Below are 12,694 nucleotides of genomic sequence, written 5' to 3'. Positions count from 1 at the left end.
CCCCAACGCACATCAATTCCTCCCACATACGACATTTACAGATAACGACATGTCATAGTGGTATGTGAATACCGTCAGCCTTTTTTATCTCTTATTCTCTTATTCTTTGTTCAATACAGGTAACCTGAAGAATGTGTGGATGATTGTCAAGATCTGTCTCAACATTTTTACGAAGTTGTAGCTCACTGCATTTCAGTGTAATGAAAGACTGTCACCTTCAATATGACAATGCCTACTAATACACTGTGGTGTTCGCACTGAAGACAGCTTTACTTTACTAATTTCAAAATCTCCACAGATAAACGAACTGACCATACTGCCAAACCTCGACCGCCTGCGTGTCTCACCTACCACAAATCCTATTTCAAAATCTTGGAATGTCTATGATACAGGAGCGTTCCCCTTAGGTAGGAAATTTTGTACCTTACTGTACTTGTATCTACCAGTGGTTGTACACATTAGATGAATGTGCCCAAACACCCTAGACCATTCAACTACGTTTCAGATCACAAGACGCAAGTAATCTTAATACAGTTTTGAAATGTTGAGCTACGTATAGCGAAAATGGGTACCTGTTCGCCAGACTACGGTATCAAATTCTGTGAAATCTGTCGTGGCTGCTTATCGTTAAAACAATTGACCCTTTTCGTGAGAAGCCAGACTGAAAATTCCAGTTTGCTGAAATTGACCTTCACGATGCCTGTGCACGCCAGCACAAGGAATCATAAATTATTAATCCAACGAAAAAGTGCTACGTAGAGTTATCAAGCATTTAATGCGTCTAATGGCAAAAAGCAAACACAGCCTTTACATGCTGCCTGTTCGGAAGGAAACAATAAAAAAAATGCCAAACCCCCGATCTGCCATTAAGATGTGCGCAGAGTCCCAACTTGGATTACCCTTGTCCAAGTAGTGAGTCACTCTTCTGTTAGCTGCTCTTAGTGCCAAACTGATTCGTGGATTGTTCCGAACGAAATGCCTCTCCTATTTCAATTCCATTTAATCATCTTTTGACAGTTGATGCTCTTCTTCCTTTGCGTGCTTGCTGAGAAAAATTTGTGAGATATTTCGCCTTATACAAGACACTTTATCTGTTTTACTTTTCCCAAACATATTTCTGCACTTTCTGTGCTATCATCAACGCGAGATGTTTAATTTACAGTCTGAAAATTACTATAATACAGTTACATTTTAATTTCAACCTCCATTTTCTTCATATATATATGTCGTATTTCGACGTAGTTCATTCTGCAGGCCCTACTGACAAAGAACTATCACACACACACACACACACACACACACACAGATATATATATATATATATATATATATATATATATATATATATATATATATATATATATATATATATATATAACTGAGTGAGTGATAGTTCTTTGTCAGTAGGGCCTGCAGAATGAACTACGTCGAAATACGACATTTTACATTAAGTCAATTCCAGTAGCTGCAATCTAATATTTATTCGCTCGTCTTAGATATTTCTGCAGAACAAGCTTGCCTGTTTTGGCTTACTATGCCACTTCCAAGTACACCAGTGGGTGCTGTGAATAATTAAATTTTCATCTTTCTTATGCTCAAGAACGTATATTTATAGATTACATTTCTACATACGTCAAGAGGAGTTGCCGACCGGTGTGGCCGAGCGGTTCTAGGCGCTTCCGTCTGGAATCGCGCGACCGCTACGGTCGCAGGTTCGAATACTGCCTCGGACATGGATGTGTGCGATGTCCTTAGGTTAGTTAGGTTTAAGCAGTTCTAAGTTCTAGGGGACTGATGACCTCAGATGTTGAGTCCCATAGTGCTCAGAGCCATCTGAACCATTTGAGGAACAGGAGTTTGTTTTGGAAGTGCGAGCGGCTCGAGGCTTTTGACGGTGTGGGGCCCAACAGTCAAGCCTGGTGGAGGTGGAGCGTCTAGTTAACATGCGATAGCTGTCTGTCCCACTAAGTGGTTTCTATTAGAGGCCACCCTAGCGTGGTTTGGATCCGACAGCTACTTGAAGTTGTTTTGATCATTTCGACGCCTGCGGAGGCAGCCCGGTCTCTTGACGTCCTAAGGAGCGGAAGAACGACCCCGTCCTGCCCAAGTTAAGTGAATTGCCACTCTGCTCTCCTTCTCGTCTTTCACCTTCGGTGGGTTTTGTATTACTTTCAGGCGTGATCAATCCCACTGCAATAAGTTTATTTGCTATACCTGTTTATTTGAAGCCTGCTGTCTTGTCTGCGCCCCCTCTTTTAAAATCAGTTTTTGTTACTTAAGAAGAAACCTGTACTTCGTTTCAGTGTATGAAAGGTGTTTTATAATTAATAGCAGTTGCATATCAAATATTACTCTAAATTAAATTAGTGCAGTTAACTGTCTGTTATTGTCCATTTAGTGGTCACTGATCTCGTCTAGAAATCCTAGACCTTGCTGCTTAATAAAGTTATTTGTTGAAACTGTTTATTGACAGCAGTTGTTTTGCCTGCTCGACATGTTTACGGGTTTGAAACAGATACCGGGTTACTGTGTGTTGACATTTGTCGTCAGCCGTTTCAGGAAGCAAATGACGTTGCAGACGCGGTCTCACGGGCCCTACACTGACGGCTAGCACCACCTATAGGGGCGTTCCGGTTTCATACTTCTACATCTGGTAAACGAATAATAAAAATAAAGGACTTGGTATGAATGTTTTGAAAAAAATTGGAAATATACACTCATACGAAAAATTTCCCGACGACTTACTCTATGAACAAACTTACCTGAAACACAAGCCCTATTTAGAATTTTCTTTTAAATTTTCGGCCACTAGAAAGGATAGACATATGAAATAATAGTTTACACACACGAAAAATTAACCATATAATATCTATGCAGCAAACGCACCATCCCTGACTTCTAAAGATAGAAAATCTGTAAACATCTAGCACCTAAGGAACCCAACTGTCAAATACCTGAAACATCATTATCACGAAAAAAAAAATTCATATTATAACAGCCACGTGAAAATAACAATATTTCACAACAGAAAGCTCAAAATTGGCTGCTGGATGTCATACGATCCTCAACTTCACCTGAACATAAGTAGAAATGTAATCTATAAAAATACGTTCTTTATCATAAGTAAGATGTAAATAAGTTTCATTATTGTCAACAACCACAGGTGCACTTGTAAATGGCACTGTAAGCCAAAACGGGCAAGCTTGTTGTGCAGAAGTATCTAAACACAAACAAATAAATATTACACTGTAGCTACTGAAATTGACTTCTTGTAGGATGTAAGATAATTAGGCACCAATTTTGCATTGGTTCACATACATCGTCAAGAGTCAATGTTCACCTAGCTGATACAAGAAATATTGCATGGTTTTTGTTATGGCGAAAATTAGGCTTAAAATACAGGTTTGGATTAAACAGTTGTACCGGAAATTTTTCATATACATTTGAAGGACTGATGAGTGGGCATCAGCTTTGCATTGGCTTACATATGCAGTTCATTTTAAAAGTTTCCTTTAAAAAGAAAATAGATGCCTCAACACGTCGTAAATAACGGGAATAAAGGCTAGAAGAAGCAAAAATCGTAAGTAACAATATAAATAACATGGGTTTCGATCTGAAATGGTACAGAAACAGAAACCTTTGTTTTGTTGACAGTCTGTAAGAACGCCTGTGGTGGGGTTTTTAACGGACTGTCCCTTTTTTCCTTACGTATCCTGTTGTTCTGACAAATTTTTGACTGGACGACAAATGCCCCGTTTTTCCGTAGTCTCTTACTAGTCAATAATTGTAACTTTTTCATGTAGTTCTACCTGGGTTATTTGTTGTACGCGCCAGTTTCGTCCCATACGTTTTTCATACTTTCGTACGAAGATCCAGGCCCAACTTGAATGTTCAACGGAACACAATATTTCGCTAGCTGTCATGTTTTAGGCATAAAGTTTTCTTGGCCCTTGAGCGTAACAAGAGCTGGGAGCGAAAGTACACGGTGACAGTAGAGGTACGGATAGAAGACATTCCGCTTTCTTAGTCAATGAGCCTCAGTGCTGGCAACTCTGTCAAAGACTTCGTACTAATTTTTTTTTTTTAATCGTAGAGATGCACAGAAGTAACAAAGTTGTTTGAATGCCGTTCTACGGTGTTAATATTCAAAAGTCGCGCTTATCTATAATAATGAATACACACTGTTAGATCTCTCAGATTGGCAGTAACAGCAAGCGGTTCAGTCTTCCGAATTCTACCGAAAAGAACCTATAAGAATTAGAAGTTTTTAACTATTAGGACACGGCGGGTTTCCGCCACTGCATTCTATTGTTTGTTATTCGCTTTATTCGCGACAGATGTCCGTGTTAATATGGGGAAAAGAAAATACAATTTCTCCAAAACTAAAGAGTTTCATTTCTGGAAGCAAAAGGCAACATCTACGAACGTAGAATGTGCTTTACATCGTTCAGTCTTGTCCACTGAACATGGAGGACGTGCCGATGTAACACAGCACATTAAGAAGCAGCAAGCGTTGGCAGCTTCCGCGAGAACTTCCAGTAGTGTAACTTCCCTCGTAAGAACGAATCGACTGCAAACTGAGCAGGATAAATACATCACTGCTGAAGAATGGCTGTTTGTCTTTCTCACGGCAAAACAACTAATCATTCCGTTCAATGGATTGCACAGCTCTTATCTACAAAGTACTTTTTGAAAAGACATTCACATCTTTCAAGACAAAGGGCGAGTCGATTTTAGTGAATGTTTTATCGCCATATGTATGCATGAAGAATAATAAGAACTTAAAGACGCTAAGTACGTGTCTGTGATGGTTGATGCAAATCACAGAAGCATAAAATTAGTCCCGATTATAGTTAGATATATCACTCCTACCAAAGGTATTCAGTGCAAAATAATTTTTTTTCAGAACATTGGTGGAGAACTAGCAGAACTATTAGCTACCACCTCGTGGGCATCTTAAGAATTTAATTGAGAAGATTGTTGCGTTTTGTGCAGATAGCCGTATCTCTAATTTTGGTGGGTAAAAGAAGGCTGGGACAAACAACATTTCAAAGTTTATTACAAATTTAACAGTGTGCTCCAAATGAACATTCAAAACATTGGTCGTACACACCACTGTAAAAAAGAGTGCAGACATTCTGCCTACCGATGCAGAAACTGTAGCAAATAAACTACTACAATATTTTCATTTTTATACTGAGCATGTGAAAGAACTGAAATCATTTTGTGATTTTGTTGCTACTGAATATAAGCAGGTTCTAGGTAGTGCTTTTTGTTCAGTTTCTAGGTAGTGTTAAAACCAGATGGTTGTTATTGTTGCCAGGGGTTACAAAACTTATTGATATGTATGCCCCTCTAAAGTCTTATTTCATCTCATACGATAGGTCTCCTACATTGCCAAAACAGTTTTTTTGACAAACCAGTCAGCTCTTTGTCTTCATTTCACAGAAAGCAAATTGAAAATGTTCTCAAATTCAATCCAAAAATTGGGAAGAAACAAAATTTCTACTACTGAATCAGTACAGGAAACAGTTGCTTAAAGAAAAAAATTAACAGGAAACATAGTAAGTTTAAGACTGCAGTTATTCCTTCAAAGTTAATTAACTTAGAATATGAAGGTATTTTCACTCAATCAAATATGAAAGTATTACAAATTTATTTTATGATAGTTTAAGATATTTATAAAAGTGTGTTTCTCTATATAATATTCTAAAATCATTTCATTGGATGACACAGAAAAATTTGCATCTTGGAATGAGGTTTTAAAAATAACTGACAATTCTTAAGACAGTAGATTCAGGTTCAAAGATTCAGGTCAATGAAGACGCATTATTTGATGAATTAGGACATGTGAACAAAATTGTTCGTAGAAAACTTGAAGAATGGGGAAAAGATAATTTAGATACTGATACCAGATGACTGATGTATTCCACAAACTTAAAAAGTAGGCATTTCATGTATAAATATATAATACTTCTGAGTTTTTCTCTTGCTGGATGGCAGGCACAAATGCTGTTGCTGAAGAAGTGTTTCCAGTCGTTAACTCCCTTTGGACTGATGAAAAAATCGTTTTACTACCGAAATTACCGACGCGATTGCAGCTGTTAACTCATTTACAATACGTTACGTGCAATGAATTCTACAACCTGCTATTACGCTATCCAAAATTCTTGCAAGACGGTAGGTCTTCTGATAAGTAAAAAGTTAATAGTGATGTTCTTGGTTCAGAATCCAGAAGTCCATGTTCAGCAGGCATTTGATATCTACGATATTGTTTACTGTTTTCTTAGTGTTTTGAATTCTGGCACAATTCTTGGAAAAATTTATGTATTAGAATATGATTCAACGTCATGATACGTATGTTTTAAAGTACGTTGTTAAAATAAATTCCTATTCCCGTGTATGAACGTTAGTTTTCATTTGTCTCTTTCAAGCAGTGCTGGCATATATATGAAGTATATTTTCTTTGAACGTAATGTCCCGTTTTCTCGTTTCTATTTTTCAGAAATATTACTTTTTTTTACGTAGAAAATATAGCCACCCCTAGTCTATGGCAGTTACACGTCTACCAACATAAATGCACCTTATTAGTGTTATTTGAGGTAAGTGCAAAACTGTATAAATATTTATCATCCACGCCTGTGTTCTAGGCCTTATCTTCTCCACAATGAAAACATGCAATACTTCGTGTATCAGCCAGGTGACATGGGCAGTTAACTACGTATGTAAATCTATGGAAAATTGATGCCTAGTCATTACTCCTTCATAAAAAAAAAAAAAAAAACATTAGGCTGAAACTGAAATGTAACAGTATCACACTACTTTTCAGACGAGAACATAAAAATATCCCACTGATGGTTGCACAGAAAGTGCTGAAATATGTTTGCGAAAAGTAAAATAAAGTAATAGAGATTTGCATAATATGGAGGAACACATCACCAAGTCAACTCCATTTGTTGCATAATATATCGCATTTTCCGAAGAAAAACTGTAGAAATTCCAAAGCGATGTTAAAAATTATTCGCCCAACGTGGGGCTCGAACCCACGACCCTGAGATTAAGAGTCTCATGCTCTACCGACTGAGCTAGCCGGGCGACGTGGAGTAATCGGGTAACTCATGGTACTAGTACTTGATATTCCGTAGTAAGTTGAAATTGTATTTTTCTTCAGTGTGTAATAAGAAATGCCTCCATTCTTTTTTTCGATTAGTTATTTCGAGTCCGCTTTCTCCTTAGAAAAGCCGGTAAGCGTCACCCGAACAGTGTCCACCGCACAGCACCCTTCCGCACACCGCGATCTTTCCAATGATGCCTTAGTCTACATTAATCGTACTGTTAGCATTTTGCGTTCGCCTTTGATTACCGAAACTCTTTTGGTGGTGCTGCCTTGACGCACTATACACGTGTCAAAAGAATAAATATTCCAACGGTTTCGTGCACGATAAGACAACGTTCTAACGTAGTTACTTTATTCTGAATTCTGGATAGGTGGCGTAACTGTCCGCATCATAGTATGAGATAGTGGTTTTAACAGGACTAGAAATAGTGTTTTCGTTTGTTTCTACATCATTTATACTTACATAGAGGACTTATTTTCGATAAAATGAACACAACGGCCACATTTCCAGCAGAGTGTTACTGATACTGACAACGGCGAATAAAAGTCTACGCTGCAAGTATTGGAGACGACAGACTGTACACAAGCAGAAAAATTAAAATTCAGTGTAGGATCATTTAGGTATAAAAATAAGCAATCATATATAATCATCTTTTGGATGCTTTAGCTATTGTTACTTTCACTGCTTGCCAAGAAGAATTAGAAAGAAATTCCGTCTTCAGCAAGACACAGAATGTTTATTTACGCTCCACCCGAAAATATTCCAGCATTTTCTGTGACATCTTCAACGCTTTTTTTGCCTTTATTCTATCCCACATAATGCTACCAGTTATTTTGAGGGGGTAGTTTTATATGTACCATGTCATTTGGTTAGATCCTGAAAAAAATCATCTTTCAGATGTTGGGTAAAGCAAAAATAAACAAACTGTATCCTGCAAAAGGCGGATTTTCTGTTACATTAAACAGATTTAACACTCACACGTCCAAACACCCTGACCAACACTATCTTAATAAGTCTGCATAGTTTTGTTTCAAGTTCTCATAGGTAATTGCTGTCTTTCACACACACACACACACACACACACACACACACACACACTCTTAGGTAGCCACCATTTCAACAATGAAATATGGGAAACAAGCTTATAAATAAGAGAAATTTCACAAAAACATTTAAATGTTTAAGAACTGTCAACACTTCATCATAAAATATGAAGGTTAGACACTCAACAATAAAGTTACACGTTTTACATCATTAATTAGAATAATTTAAGAAAATAGTGTAGGAAAATTAACCTTAAAATGTTTGATTTATTCCTCAAGTTGACAGCCAAAATTTTAAAAATGTATTTCGTTAGATTTAGCTGCTTTCATGAGTGTAAAGCCATTTTTCAGGACATTATACAATTCCTTGCAAAACATGATCAGTGGCATCTTGAACAATATTTTACCTTTGTGCTACAATATGACAAAAATAAATGCATGAATACTATTTTCGTGATATTAGCTTTACCTAATGCTCTAAAATCAAGTACATTGTATGTTTATTATTTCCATTATTTTTTTTATTAGTGCATTAATATGTCCTAGATGTTTTACTCCCTTTGTAGTCTACATATCAATGTTCCCAATAACAAACGTGGAAAGCAAAAGAATTGCATTGTGTACATCACAGATCTAGCTATTTTCACTCTTTCATACTAAAATTCCTTGTGTATTTGGTCTTTTTACTTCGACCTACAGTTATTTGAGTTACATGGTTAGTAATCATGGCTAAATTGAATTTATTATATATATATATATATATATATAATATGCTTAAATATATTTCAATTTTATAATTTATTGCGAAGGATAAAATAAAATGATGAAAAACTGTGGCAGCTGTGAGAAAGAAATCCAAGCTAACGAACTGCTAGTGTGGTGCACTTAAGTACTGTACCTCGATACCACTACATCAATTATTGCTCAAAAATCTCTCTAATTTTAGTGCAATATCTACAATGTGCTACAGTAAATTAGAACATGGTCACTGGCTGCCAAGGCATATTATTAATGATGCTAATCATAAGCTCTCTCTTAATCAAAGAAGCTGAACCTGTGTTTTTTTTTATTTGTCCACTGTTTCATGTTGAGCAAATATAAATTGGCCAAATCAAGAGCACTAAAAATAAATAAAATATAAAGGACACAAACTTCTTGAACACTTTGAGGTTTGCTGCACCATGTTTCCTTAAAACAAAATTGTTAAGGCGCGGCCGCGAGCTCGGCTCCAGTTCACCACCGGCAATGGAGGGTGAAGCTTTGACAATGCCAGCCACTCGTGCTGGCGAATTGTCAGAAAAATCATTAGATGAACGTCGGCCGAAGAACCCGAGACAGAAGCCAATAGGCAGTTTGTTTCCTTAAAACAACAGTCCATTTTGCTAAGTGACTTTGTACACATCCACAAATATCATGTAAACCAATTTTACAGATACAAAACTCTTCACATATAATTCTCCCATATTGAGGTCATTCTCTGCCTTAAATTAATGAAGTCATATCTTCAATAATTACTTTGTTAGGATAGTGAAAAACACTAAGTTAGATTCCAGACTAGGGCTTATATTCTACAGCTCATATAGAAAAAATGTAAATTTTTGTACTATTAAAAACTAGAATAAGTTCACTCCAAGAACATTGAAAAATAGTGAATTCATGTTAACATTCAGACAGTGCGGCATGTCCTACATAGCCCTGAAGACAATTATTTTGCAGCTTGCTCCACCAGTAGCCATAGTATCCAACAAATGTTTACTCTCCCCAGAATTCATGAAACTGGCATGGACAGTACCAGTCTACGAAAAATATGACCCTTGTGAAGCGCCCAGTTTTATACCTGTTTTAATAATCCTGATTTCAGCTAAAATTGTAGGGTTTATGATGGAACACCTGATACTAAGTTATTTTTAAGACAATGAACTCGTCCAGGCAAACAACGTGAATTTCGAAAAGGAAAATCAATAGTTACAGCAACACTGAACTTAATTAAGAAGATAAGGCAATGGGCTGAGAAGAGAGGAAATGTGGCACTGACACTCTGAGGCCTCAGCAAGGCATTTAACTGTATCTCGCACAAGATACTACTTAATAAGCTACAGTGGTGTATTTGAGGTACTGTTATGGCAACTCTTCCGTCTTACCTTGAAAATCGAAGGCAGGTAGTATCGGCCAAGGAACAATCTCCGAAGAACGAAAACGTGGTGCTGGGACCCATCACAGGACTTCTCCAGCTCATTTATGTCGGTGATGTAGGCTGTAACAACCACAAGTTACGGTTTGCAAATAACACCAACTTTTTTGCCGATAGAAAAACTACTGCACCAGCTCTTTAAGCAACAGATATGTTCTTTGAAAACATCAGAGAGTGGTTCATCGACAATTAAATAGAAATGAATGAACAAAAAGATCTGATTTGCAGCCTGGGCAACACTGGATACCAGGATTACATGGAGGCTGTCGAAGTACTGGGTTCCACAGCTCACAGCAAACTATCAATGAACGAGCACAAGACTAAGGACTAAGCACAGGACTAAGAGAGAAAGAATTCCTTTCCAGAACGTTTACGGTTAAACCTACAAACATATAAACTGATAAGCCAATCATATCCTACAGTAACTTTGTGATATTCTGCGCTGCATTATATTTCTTGCTCCAAGCTCTCCCATGTAACACGCCTTTCGAGGAGGAGACTAAAGGATGTATTAACCGACCAGTACCTTATGACAGTGTATTATGGGCCATTTTAATAGCCAAATTAAAGATGGCGTGTTGTTATGAGGCCACTCTTCTGGTTGCAAGAACATGTTAATGCTACAAAAAAGCTGTCAGGATCATCACTTCAAGCAAAACAATGGAGCACTGCAAGCCTATATTCACCCGATCAGGAATAATTATGACAATTTTCAGTCAGTATGTGTGTATACGTCTCATCAGTTTGAGTCAAGAAACACACAACAAGAGGAACATTAAAATACCAAGCTGTCGACTGTCTGGCACACAGAATAGCTTAGCAATCAATGGTTGCTCTAACAATGTACAACACACTGGCTGGAGAAGTGCAACTTCTGCCACCAGGATTAATTAGAAGGAATATTGCACAGGATTTGAAACACCCATTATACTCTACTGGAGAATTTTTCAGCAATGACTGGACAAAATAATATTGTTTGTTATGTATGACTTCACTGTGAACAAATTTCTATACACATGTAGGTTATATGAAAAAAACAGCTTTTATGTACCAGTATTAACGTACGTGTGTAATTTTGACGTAGTCCGTCCAGTCGTGAGTAATGAACGAACCATTATCTAGTAATTGCTGTATATGAAAGTCAATGTCCCAACTGACTCTCTCTCTCTCTCTCTCTCTCTCTCTCTCTCTCTCTCTCTCTCTCTCTCTCTCTCACACACACACACACACACACACGACTGTGTATTCTTGGTCACTGGCAGTGGCATTTTTAATTTAAAGCAACAGCTATACTTCCACACAGAAAAGACTGCTATTCTACAAGTGGCACAATCCTACACACCTACATAACAGGGGGCATTAAGCGATCTTCTGTAACGTTTCGAAGGATGGACTTCAGATGGAGAGTAACTCATCTGAGCCTAATGGTTCGAGCATGTCGGCAGTGTATAGGAGACAAGACTAAGAGAGAAAGAATTCCTTTCCAGAACGTTTACGGTTAAACCTACAAACATATACACTGGTAAGTCAATCATATTCTGCGAGAACTTTGTAATATTCTGCGCTTCATTATATTTCTTGTACTGTACAAGAGTGGACTGATAAGAGAAAGAAATGAAGAGGCTCTCCGTAGAGGGAAGGAATATATGGAAAACACTGACAAGGAGGAGGACATGATGACAGGAAATGTATTATGAATCAGGGAATAACTTCCACGGTGCTAGAGAGAGCTGTAGAGGGCAGAAACTGTAGAGGGAGACAGAGACTGGGATACCTCCAATAACTGAGGACGAAGATTGCAAGTGCTACTCTCAGATGAAAAGGTTTGACACAGGGGAGGAATCCGTGGGGGGAGCATCCAACACGTCAAAAGACTGGCGACTCAAAGAATTGTACATTAAGTGTCTCAATGAACAGTTAAATATATTTTTGGGAAAGGTCAAATACTAACGCACGTAGTCATGTGTATGGTCAAGAATACACGTATGTAAATTTCATGGGGTGGTCGGCAGTGAAAGTGGCAGCATGGCATCATACACCTTAAATTTCTACTTGCCTTGTACTACACTGTATCTGCAACGTCTGGTTGACAGCTTGAGTCTTCGCTCATGAGAAAAACGCTACGTGTCATCTCAGATTGAAGTCTCAAACCGAAGACTTTAAAGGCGTTTAATCAAAATGTGTGATCTGTTTAAGTGTATCAATGAGCAGTCTAAAGCTGATGTGTATCTTTATTTTCTCACCCGTTTTAGACTGGCCACTTTGCGCTATTAGCAGCGTCAAACCAACTGTTAATTACAAAACAGCCGCCATTTTAGGCGAGATCTCCTCACTCTGCATTC

At 37.7% G+C, this 12,694-nt stretch overlaps 1 non-coding gene across 1 annotated transcript; it reads right to left on the bottom strand.

Moving 5' to 3' along the window:
* Positions 1-7,022: 7,022 nt before the first annotated feature.
* On the bottom strand, positions 7,023-7,095 carry Trnak-cuu (transfer RNA lysine (anticodon CUU)). The gene has a single exon. It is a non-coding gene; the product is annotated as a tRNA-Lys (tRNA).
* Between the last annotated feature and the right edge of the window lie 5,599 nt (positions 7,096-12,694).

Source organism: Schistocerca nitens, chromosome 9, assembly GCF_023898315.1.
Source record: "Schistocerca nitens isolate TAMUIC-IGC-003100 chromosome 9, iqSchNite1.1, whole genome shotgun sequence".
NCBI lineage: Eukaryota > Metazoa > Arthropoda > Insecta > Orthoptera > Acrididae > Schistocerca > Schistocerca nitens.
Note: the sequence above shows the minus strand (reverse complement) of the source record. Positions and strands in the feature narration are given on the sequence as shown.